The sequence below is a fragment of the Anabrus simplex genome, chromosome 2 (genome assembly GCF_040414725.1).
Source record: "Anabrus simplex isolate iqAnaSimp1 chromosome 2, ASM4041472v1, whole genome shotgun sequence".
In the NCBI taxonomy this organism is placed as follows: domain Eukaryota; kingdom Metazoa; phylum Arthropoda; class Insecta; order Orthoptera; family Tettigoniidae; genus Anabrus; species Anabrus simplex.
Genome location: NC_090266.1, coordinates 731755100 through 731766929, shown reverse-complemented (window position 1 = coordinate 731766929; position 11830 = coordinate 731755100). Strand labels below are relative to the sequence as shown.

The 11830-nt window shown below is 40.5% G+C and overlaps 1 long non-coding RNA gene across 1 annotated transcript in view; it reads right to left on the bottom strand.

Moving 5' to 3' along the window:
• Positions 1 to 9410: 9410 nt before the first annotated feature.
• The window catches only part of LOC136863072 (uncharacterized), a 417453-nt gene continuing 415033 nt past the window's right edge, over positions 9411 to 11830 (bottom strand). The window contains exon 3 of the long non-coding RNA XR_010859140.1: positions 9411 to 9486. This is a non-coding gene — a long non-coding RNA (uncharacterized lncRNA). The remainder of the gene's footprint in view (positions 9487 to 11830) is intronic.

Sequence of the window (11830 nt, the reverse complement as noted above, 5' to 3'; positions counted from 1 at the left end):
GCCGAGCCAAAACTACTGGACATAAAGAAATGAAATTTTGGGGATATATTCATATTAAGATGTAGGTGCTCGCTAAGAGAGGATTTTTGGATATTCCGTTGCTAAGGGGGTGAAAAGGGGGGTGAAATTTTAAAATGAGTGTGTTTTTATCTCAAAACTTTAAAAGTTTAGAGATGTGAGAATTGGTATGTAGAATCGTCTTTAAAAATAAGGAAACACGTATTTTTTTGTTTTCAGACAATCCCAATAGGAGGGGTGAAAAAGGGTGAAAAACGGGTTGAATGCCTAATCAGGATACCGATGCTTATATCTCAGAAACTGAAGATATTACAGACCTGAAAATTGGTACTTTTGATCTCTTTTAAAAATAAAGAAACACGTATTTTTTTGTTTTTGGAAAATCCAATTAATGGGAGGGTGAAAAGAGGGTGAATTTTAAAAATGAGTGAATCTATATCTCCAAACTTTTAAAGTTTGCAGATGTAAAAATTGGTATTTAGAATCTTCATTAAAAATAAAGAAACACGCATTTTTTGTTTTCGGAAAATCGCAGTAGGAATCGTGAAAAGGGGTGAAAAAGGGGTTGAATGCCTTTAATGAGGCTACTTATATCTCAGAACCTGAAGATATTACAGACCTGAAAATTGGTGTTTGGGATCTCTTTTAAAAATAAAGAAACACGTAGTTTTTTGTTTTTGGAAAATCCAATTAATGGGGGGGGTGAAAAGGGGGTGATTTTTAAAATGAGTGTATCTATATCTCAAAACTTTTAAAGGTTATAGATGTGAAAATTGGTATTTAGAATCTCCTTTAAAAATAAAGAAACACGTATTCTTTTGTTTTCGGAAAATCGCAGTAGGAATCGTGAAAAGGGGTGAAAAAGGGGTTGAATGCCTTTAATGAGGCTACTTATATCTCAGAACCTGAAGATATTACAGACCTGAAAATTGGTATTTGGGATCTACTTTAAAAGTAAAGAAACACACGTATTTTTCGTTTTTGGAAAATTCAAATATTGGGGGGTGAAAAGGGGGGTGTGAATTTTTAAAATGAGTGTGTCTACATCTTAAAACTTTAAAATTTACAGATGTAAAATTGGTAGTTAGAATCTCCTCTAAAAATAAAGGAACACGTATTTTTTTGTTTCCTGTAAATCCCAATAGGAGGGGTGTAAAAGGGTGAAAAATGGGTTGAATGCCTTTAATGAGGATACTTATATTTCAGAACCTGAAGATATTACAGAACTGAAAATTTGTATATGGGACCTCCTTTAAAAATAAAGAAACACGTATTTTTTAGTTTTTGGAAAATCCAATTAATGGCGTTTAAACAGGAGTGACAAATTGGGGTGAATTTTTTGAAAGGCTATATCTACCGAATATCTTGGAAACGTAAAATGTTACAGACGTAAAAAGTGGGTGTTTGGAATCTCCTGTAAATGTAAAGAAACATAGGTGATTTGTTTTTTGAAACTCCACTTAATGGGAACTCAAAAGGGGTGAAATTTTAAAATGAGAATTTTTACAGTATATCTAAAAAACTTAACATGTTACAGAAGTGAAAAATGGTATTTTTTATCTCTATTAAACATAACGAATCGTGTATTTTAAGTTTTCGGAAATACCACTTGGGTGGTGGGGGGTGGGTAAAAGTGACTGAAAATGGTGTTGAATTCTTTTAATTAGGCTACTGATATCTCAAAAATGAAGATGTTACAGACGTGAAATTTGATATTTGCAATCTGCTTTAAAAGTAAAGAAAGACGTATTCTCGGAAAATCCAATGAAGGGGGGGGTGAAAGAATTAAAATTTAATTGACTTAATTGTATGAGAATGCATACATCTAATAAAAACTAAAGTTGTTACAGACGTGAAAATTAGTATTTAGATCCCCTTTAAAAACAAAGAAAAACGCGTTTTGGTGGGGAAACCATCTTGGAGGGTGGGAGTGTAAAGGAGTTGAATTCCTTTCATGGGGACACATAAATCAAAAACTGAAGAAGTTAGAGTCGTGATAATTGGTATTTAGAAGACCTTTTACTATTAAAGAAACAAGTATTTTTTTGCGGGAAAATTCACTTAGGGGGCGGGGGGAAGAGTAGTGTGAAATGAAGTGAAAAAAGTAAATTATTTTTATGGGGATACTTATATCTCAAAACTGAAGGCAATAGACGTGAACATTGGTGTTTGGAATCTCCTTTAAACATAAAGAAACAAGCCTTCTTTTAATTTTTTTGGGGGGGGGCGGGGGTGGCGGTAAATAAACTTAACGGCGGTGGGGTGTAGGAGGAGGTGAGAAGAATTGATTTTACTGTTCTTAATGTACTTATAAGTATCCTCCGTTGCTCAGGCGGCAGCGCGCCGGCCTCTCACAGCTGGGTTCCGTGGTTCAAATCCCGGTCACTCCATGTGACATTCGTGCTGGAAAAAACGGAGACGGGACAGGTTTTTCTCCGGATACTGCGGTTTTCCCTGTCATAAGCCATTCCAGCAACACATAATAGTAATAATAATAATAATAATAATAATAATAATGTTCCGGACCGTCGTCAAATGTGCTGACCGCGCTGGAAACGGCTCCTGGACGAGTAATGACTAAGAATGCAGTCCGGCCGCGGGTTCAGTGCCACCAAAGCACCCAATATGACACCACGCCGGATCTCCTGAAGGATTTTATACATTTTAAAATGATTATAGGAAAAGATGGCAAAGATTTACGGACCCAACTGACCGGGAGGAATGCCTGAGCCTAGCCCGGGAAGTACGAAATCGATTGCTGGAAAGGAAGATTGAAAAATGGGAGGAAACGTGCCGGGATCTAATAGAAAACGAGTCAGATCGCGAATTTCGGCGGATTATATATCTTAAACAATAAGCATTCAATTATAAATTTCAGTATAATACCGTAGCGAAGCACGGGTATCTTGCTAGTTTTATATATATAGATTTTTTCAGTACGTGGCCAATCCTTCCCGTGCTTCCCCTCCCCTCTCCGCGAGCAGTGTGCTTTACCCAAAACTTTACATGACCACAGTCCTGAAATAGTGTTTGGTGACAACGGACTTAGCATCGGCAGTCTACATAAGTTTTTCATTATATTAATAATTGTTAATTTATTTTTTTGTCATTACTGGTTCATGTCATCACTAAACTGTCTATCATTGACAAGTTTACGCAACGTAAACAATACTGTACATATATAAGCATGTTTTAAGTGATTTGATAGAAACTAGGGATGTTCTTGTAGAACGAAACATGTCATTCTTTGTTTAACAGTGTTTTTTTACAGGTATGTTTATAATGTTATAATTTATATTGGAATTGCAGTGTGTTTGACAGACTGAAGAGTATTTGTTACATTTAACTAAGTCGACACTGAAAAGTCTGGCTTCGTTCTTAACAACAACAACAACAACAACAACAACAAAACAAGGCAGAACTGTTCCATATAAAATTCCAACAGCTACTGAAATGACTGAAGCAAGTGGCTTACTTTATAACGCAGAACGTATGTTATACTCATTACGAAATTGAGCGCATTATCTTAGTTACAACGTTCACACTGTCAAGAAATGGGGAAATGTTTGTTACTTCTGAACATAAACACGAGAGAGAGGTTAATTAATGCCAGTCGTCTGTTGAGCTAGCTAGCCCTGCCATTCAAATCAAGTTAGAGAATAATAATAAATAATAATGTTATTGGCTTTACGTTCCGCTAATTACTTTTCGGTTTTCGGAGACGCCGAGGTGCTGGAATTTTGTCCCGTAGGAGTTCTTTTACGTGCCATTAAATGTACGGACACGAAGCTGACGTATTTCAGCACCTTCAAATACCACCGGAATGAGCCAGGAGCGAACCTGACAAGTTGCAGTCAGAAGGCCAGCGCCTCAACGGTCTGAGCTACTCAGCCGGCATGTTATATAAGAGATTGGCACAGAGACGTGGGTATTTCTGCAAGGCAAAGTATCAGTCCATCGCGCCATGTTTAACAAGTAATAATTTTAGCGCAAAGGTAGTCCTACTCGTTGTCTGAATGGTCAGCTTACAGAGGGTTCCGGGTTCGATTCGTGGCCGGGTCGGGGAGTTTAACCTTCATTGGTTAATTCCATTGGCGCGGGGGCAGAGTGTATGTGTTGTCCCCAACATCCCTGCAGCTCACACACCATACATAACACTATCCTCCACCACAATAACACGCAGTTACCTACAAATGACAGATGCCGCCCCCACTCACCGGAGGGTCTGCCTTACAAGGGCTGCACTCGGCTAGAAATAGCCACACGAAATTATTATAGCGCAAAGGTGTTAATCTAATGCTTGCTTGTTGTTTAAAGGGGCCTAACATCGAGGTCATCGGCCCACAATCTAATACATTGGCCAGATATTTACTCAGACCTTAACCCTTAACCCTATTTGATACTTGTGGAAAATCCTTTTTTTCGGACTGTCAGTGACGAAATACATAATACTTATAATGCCAAAGAACTGAAGACATCTATAATTTATCCATGGAAGAAGTCTAACATTTCTGTGGACGGTGTGAATGACAGCGTGTTCCAGATAGCTGTGGGGAAAAAAGGCTCCTTTGTAGGGCATTACGATGAAGTGATCTTATAATTCTGCAACAGTAACTGACACTGTAAGTACGTACATTCTCTTATTTAAGTTTACCAATAACAAATTATGTGGCAATGATTTTGAATGTCTGATAAATGTCCTGTGCTCCTCATGCTAGGAGAGTTTACTACGCCAGTATACCACAAAAACAGAGGTCTTCTCAATGTGTAACGTACCTTAATACTTTCCACAAGTCTTGATCAGGAGGAGGGAGACATGAACTTCGTCGCAGAATAATGAGGAAACCGATCAGGTTGCTGCGCGGTTGGAGTCACGCAGCTGTCAACTTCCATTCGGGAGATAGTGGGTTGGAACCCCCACTGTAGGTAGCCCTGAAGATGTTTTTCCCTGGTTTCCCATTCTTACACCAGGCACGTGCACGTTAATTAAGGCCACGGCCGCTTCTTCCCCAATCCTAGCCCTTGTCTATCCCATCGTCGACATGAGACCTATCTTTGTCCGAGTGACGTGAAGCAAATTGTAAATAAATAACACAAAGTAATAAATAGGGTTCAAATGCTTAGGACCTGAATATCGCCCAAATATGCTCTTAACCCGCGAGTGGTCGCTAGCCGAAATGTAACGTGAGTGGTCGCGCGTGAGACTTTCTCTCACATTAAAATAAATATGACATTTTTCACAGTTTTGTAGGGCGTAGGGCTAAAATTTACTACTGAAATGAAACGCAAGTTATATCTTATATATTTTAGATAAAAATGAAATGATTAGCTGAGAGAGAGAGAGAGATGACGTATGGCTTTTAGCGCCGGGAGTGTCCGAGGACAAGTTCGGCTCGCCAGATGCAGGTCTTTTGATTTGACACCCATAGGCGACCTGCGCGTCATGATGAGGATGAAATGATGATGAAGACGACACATACACCCAGCCCCCGTGTCAGCGAAATTAACCAATTAAGGTTAAAATTCCCGACCCTGCCGGGAATCGAAGCCGGGACTTCCGTAACCAAAGGACAGCATGCTAACCATTTAGCCATGGAGTCGGACATGATTAGCTGTGTATTAAAGACACAAATTACTACCTAAAATAACATACGCAATGTACGTAAAAGTAACTTCCGTCCTGAAGTTGTAAAAAATAAAATCTCACACATGCATTATATCTAGTAATATTTACGTGCAAAGCAAGGTTTCTGAACACAATAACATTTTCAAAAACAAGAAGTGCTCATAATACAAATACTAACGCGTACAACAGGAGTAAGTTTCCCGCTCCACTTCAACATAACACCAACGTCATTAGTCGCGCGACGAGAGAAACTCTTACGCAAAACGTACGGACACATAGGAACCTTTGTTCTGACTAGGGGAGGGGGTGCTTACCCTTCAAATGTGAATCGCTCCACTCACGACAGTTATAAACTCAGATAGAAGAGGGAACAGTCACCTCCTTTTCATCACTGTGAAGTAATATCACAATAAAAAACAATGTGAGATAAAGTTTCATATAGCGACCACTCGCGGGTTAAAAAACCTAAATATGACCCAAAAACTGTAAAATATAACCAAACAGTTGTACTTCAAGGGATAGTTTTTGTCACGGGTTCTCTTATATTGAAGGTACAATTCATTATACAATCTTTTTGCACTACTTCAACTGATTTCCTAATAAGTTCTTATAACTTAATTCATAACTTAATTACAATCATTAAACTGTGGTCAGTCTTTCTTTCCTAATCCGTTTACCGTGCAGTGTTGTTTTTTACCCTCGGACTCAGCGAGGGCTCCCACCTCTTCCGCTTCAGGGGCAGTGTCCTGGAGCGTGAGACATTTGGTTGAGGGATACAACGGAGGAGAAGGATCAGTACCTCGCCCAGGCTGCATCACCTGCTATATTGAACAGGGACCTTGTGGGGGGGATGGGAAGATTGGAAGGGACAGACAAGGAGGAGGAAAGGAAGCGGCTGTGGCCTTAAGTTAGGTACTATCGCAGTATTTGCCCGAGGGAAGTTTTGAAACCACGGAAAACCACTTTGAATAGGGCTGAGATGGGAATCGGAACCCCCTCTACCTAGTTGCCCTCCCGAAGCAGAGTGGACCCAGTTTCAGCCCTCGTACCACTTTTCAAATTTCGTGGCAGAGCCGGGAATCGAACACGGACCTCCGTGGATGGCAGCTAATCACACTAACCACTATACCACAGAGATGGACACTGTGGTCAGTACCGAAGATAATTTTAGGTAATACCGTACTGTATTGCAGTCTTACATAGCGGTGACTGGCCACATCGCTCCTCCTGCAAACCATCGAAAATCGTATTAGTTATCGGAGTTAAGAATGTGTCGACAGTCACCATAGGCACAAGATATTTGATCGAAGTACTGTATAGAAAGAAAAAATACGCACTTCTTATTCTGCATTCATTTCATTGTCAGTAGTTTGTGCCTAGCAGTGTAGCTATGCTGCTGGAGATTAAAACGCTTTACAGAACTTACTTTGTCCAGCTCCATGGTTAAATGGTTATCATGCTGGCCTTCGCTTCAAGGGGTCACGGGTCCAATTCCCTGTCGTGTGGGAGATTTTAACTTTCTTTACTTAATTCCTATGGGACCGGGCGAGTTGGCCGTGCGGTTAGTGACGCGCAACTGTGAACTTGCATCCGGGAGATGGTGGGTTCGAACCCCACCGTCGGCAGCCTTAAGATGGTGTTTCGTGGTTTCCCGTTTCCACACCGGGCAACTGCTGTGGATGTACCTTAATTAAGGCCATGGCTGCTTCCTTCCCACTCTTATAACTTTCCTGCCCCATCGTCGCCATAAGACCTATCTGTGTCGGTGCGACGCAAAGCCAATTGTAAAAAAAAATCCTGTGGCCTGGGGGTTCGAGTGTTGGTGACGTTTTCAGCATTTGATTTCATCTTAGACAGGGCCCTATACAGCGTCAGATCGAAAGACCTGCACCAGGCATCTGCGGAGGCCACACGCCTTTAATATTATTAGCACTTTAATTTTACACACTTCACAGAAGACAATTTTTTATTCTGTAGAGAACTATTTGCTATTTGCTTTACGTCGCACCGACACAGATAGGTCTTACGGCGACGATGGGACAGGAAAGGGCTAGGAGTGGGAAGGAAGCGGCCGTGGCCTAATTAAGGTAGAGCCCCAGCATTTGCCTGGTGGGAAAATGGGAAACCTTGGAAAACCATCTTCAGGGCTGCCGACAGTGGGGTTCGAACCCACTATCTCCCGAATACTAGATACTGGCCGCACTTAAGCGACTGCAGCTACCGAGCTCGGTTCTAGAGAAGCATTCCTTGGAAATTGTCCCTCTTGAAATATTCAGGAAAGATGAGGAGAGAAGGGTAATTTGGCGCTACCTGTAGTATTCACGAACCACACGTGCTAAGACAGATAAGAAAGTAAGCCGTTTTGTTATTTCATTGTCTGTTAAAAAGTGTGGCATTCCAGTGGTCGTAAATACCCCCAGTGCACGTCTTACTCTAAAGGAAGGAATGGTGTACACTCAGACGAGATACAATGAGCGTCAACGATTCAGTTTTGATGGCCGAACTTCAAGTTTCCTTATAGTGCCACACACTTACACAAGCAACATCGCACATCACATTCAAAGTACAGTACACCTTTCGGAACAAAATATAAGTTAAACAAGTAAAATGACCGAAATATAACCAAAACTAATTATATATATCATAAAATAAGGAGAAATATGCTCAGAAACACCCAGTTCGTTCTTAATTCCAACAATTAGACAAAGTGGAAGACGATGGAAAACTATGACGTGTCGTGAACATCCCAACCCGGCATATCTAATCCATGATTGTACTAATACATTTCTCGTCATCTAAATACAACGCACCACACTACGAAACACGCAATGGTAAATGTATCACTTCATACAGGCTGCGGTCGGGAAGAGCATTCAGCCGTAAATCTACTCTAATAAATATGGAAAACGGTTAAGGAAAAGGCAGTATCAATTAAAGTCTTATAGCGTATATCATTATTTAACCTTACCCCACAGTGTAATGCCAACGGCCGTAGCCGTGTTGAAACACCGGATCCCGTGAGATCTCCAAAGTTAAGCAACATTGAGCGTGGTCGAGAAGTGGATGGGTTGCCACGCGCTGTTGGTCGGAGGTAAGGGAATGGAGCAGCGGAAAGGAACTGGCCACCCTACCGCACGTAAACTCCGGCTCAGGCACACCCCTGCGGAGGTTCGGAGCTGCCTTCGGGCAGAAGACACCCTTACCTTACCTCAGTGTAACAATATTAATAAACCAGATTTTCCCTCCTGTCCTTTCTCATTCATCTGGGATTGGTACCTATGTGAATTAAGCCCAGTTTCACAGCCGGATGCCGTTCCTGACGCCAGCTGTATGTGGAGAGATGTACTGACTATGGCATTTTTCTGTGATGGTTACTAGTGTGATATGTATTGTGCAAATGAAGATATGTATTAAGACAGTTACAAACACCAGCCTTTGAGCCAGAAGAACTAAACAAACATAGTTGTAATCCCAGAGTCCGTCTCCTTGGCTGAATGGTCAGCGTTGAGTTCTTCAGTTCAGAGTGTGATAGGTTCGATTCTTCTGGCTCACACCTGCGACAGCACAGGTGTGGGAAAAGCGATAGAAAGAGAGATGCTGTAATCCCAGAACCGGTCGGGAATCAAACCCGCGGTTATTTCAACCGAAGCAAGGAAACGGACTAATGTGATTTTAAAAAGTTTAAAACAATTAAAATATTAAAATTATCTTCCACGCAACAGGAAATATGTTATATTAAAAGATGTAGCCTACCTGAAGGATGCTCGGGAGGTTCATAGCGTGGCTGCGCAGAAAACTTCAGTTCTTCTATATTCAGTGATGGCCTTCCTCTGTCCCTGTTCCTGTAACAAATATACACAATCACTATGATTGGCTCAAAAACAGTATTTACCAGTTTTTTGAAGAAAGTGAACCGTGACTGCATTAGTGACTAACAAGAAAAGCCGTGAACTGGCATGTAGCCTTCGGAGTGACATCTTGACAAACATGGGCGACTTTGGCTTCCATGAGGATGGGACCTTACCTTCGATGGTCGGCTACCGTTTTAACGGGAAGGAAGTTGAGGGCAAAGGACTCGATTCGCAGGCGGAATTCAGGACAGGTAGATCTATCTGTGATAAATCGGTATGGGTCACTTCGGGTAGAAGAACAGAGGGAAGATGAGGAACTGGAAAATGTTGCAGAGGAGGGGAGAAGGAGAAAAGAAAATTTAGAATAGATGATAGGAAAGGGGAGGTGGAACAGGATCATCGGATGGAGAACAGGGTTCTTCAGCTATCAGAAAATGTAGGGTAGACAACGAGGGGATGGGATCAAATGGGATAGGTGGGGTTGAGGGCCTGGTCATGAGGGATTACCCTCTTATCCAAGTGGGGAAAGTGTCGAAAGGAAAGAGATCCAGGGTAGAGTGTCATCCAGGAATTAAGTTAAGGTACATGTTAAGGAAAGTAGCAGGAAAGGAGGAGGGTGAGGACGTTTGTAACAACAGTGTAAGGCAAGCAGCAATAGGTACCAACATAGTTGGGAAATGTGTGGGATCTTGTTAATGCAGCACGGGAGAAGTATAAGCAAGTGGAGATTGATAAAAGTGGAATAATATGTACTAGGTATTCTGTCTGGAAGGTGATAGGGGATATAAAATTAGACTATGGAGGAGGTATGTAGGAAACAGGGAACGAGATTTGTAGATCCTAATGAGAGAGTAGGAGATAGGGATTGGCAGTCAGGTGGCCTTCACTTGAACCGCAGCGGTACGTGTAAATTAGGAGATTCGCATAGAAGGGTTGTAGGAAGTTACATTCAGGGAAACAGGGTGGACTTGGGAGCGGTGGTGAAAGCATATATATTATACCAAACACATATATTTCATGCCTTACTTTCCATGATTTTCTTTTTACCTATATGTCAGTTGCTTTAACTGGTGTCACTTTAAGATTAGATTCAATTCTTTTGTAGATAGTAATTCTTAATTCATTTTATTTTTCTGTATTTCTAATGTTTTATTCATCTTTAGATATTAAGTATTTTAGTTCGCAAGTCCACTTCGAACTTGAAAAAGTATTAATGTGCTGTAAATTCCGTTTGCTACTTTATTTCTTAATAATGTTGTATATTTCTATTTATAGATATTAAGTTCTTTCTGACATTTGTTATTTTTAATAATTAATGTATAGTGACTAAGCCACCTGTAATTGGAGAAACATCTCTGTTGATGGTATGAAATAAATAAATAAATTATATACCAGATGTTATAGAAGGAGATGAATCATGGCTGAGAAATGATATCATGGATGCGGAAATTTTCTCACGGAACACGAGTGTTTATCGCAGAGATAGGATGGGATCGGTAGGAGTGGGAGTATTCATACCGGTGAAAGAAGAATTTGTAAGCTACGATAAAATTAAAGATGAAATACATGAAATTCTAGGTGTTTGGCTCATCTTGAAGATGATAGGTAACTAAATGTTTCGGACTGTACAGACATGGAATGGGTCTGATACCAATGAGGAAGTAATCCGTAAGATAGTCAGATATACCGTAAACGACACAGAAAGGAACGTGATCGTTGATCTCAATTTGCCAAATCTCAATTGAAAAGGTGAGGCGAATAACTGGAATCATGACCAACAAATAGTGAATAAGATAATCTGGGAAGGACAACGACCAGAAAGGGACGTACCCAACTAGAGGGAAGAATATTCTGGACGTAGAGCTGGTAAAACCAGACGATCTCTATAGAGAAATTGAAGTGATTAATGTGCAACTGATCGCGAAGCTTTTCTCGTCGTAGTTGAAAATAAATGCCATATAAAGGAGGATTGTAAGAGTAGGATTATTACGAAGTACTAAATGATTGATAACACAGGCATGAGGGAATATTAAGAAAGTAGTTATAATCGGTGGAAAATGGTAAATTAAAATGTAAACAATCTATGGGATAAGTTTAAAGCAACTGTGATAAGGAATGGTAAACACCCTATATTATAAGAGAGAAATAAAGAGACGAAGAATGAGGTGCACGTTGGAAAGAAACAGAGTTAGAGAGAGTTGTGGAAGTAAGGAGAAAATGAAGGAACATACCAGGAAATTGAATCTAGTGAAGAAGTCAGTTAATGATAACATGATGGCGTGAAAACTTGGCAGTCATACGAAGTTTAGTGAAACATGGAAGGATATATATATAA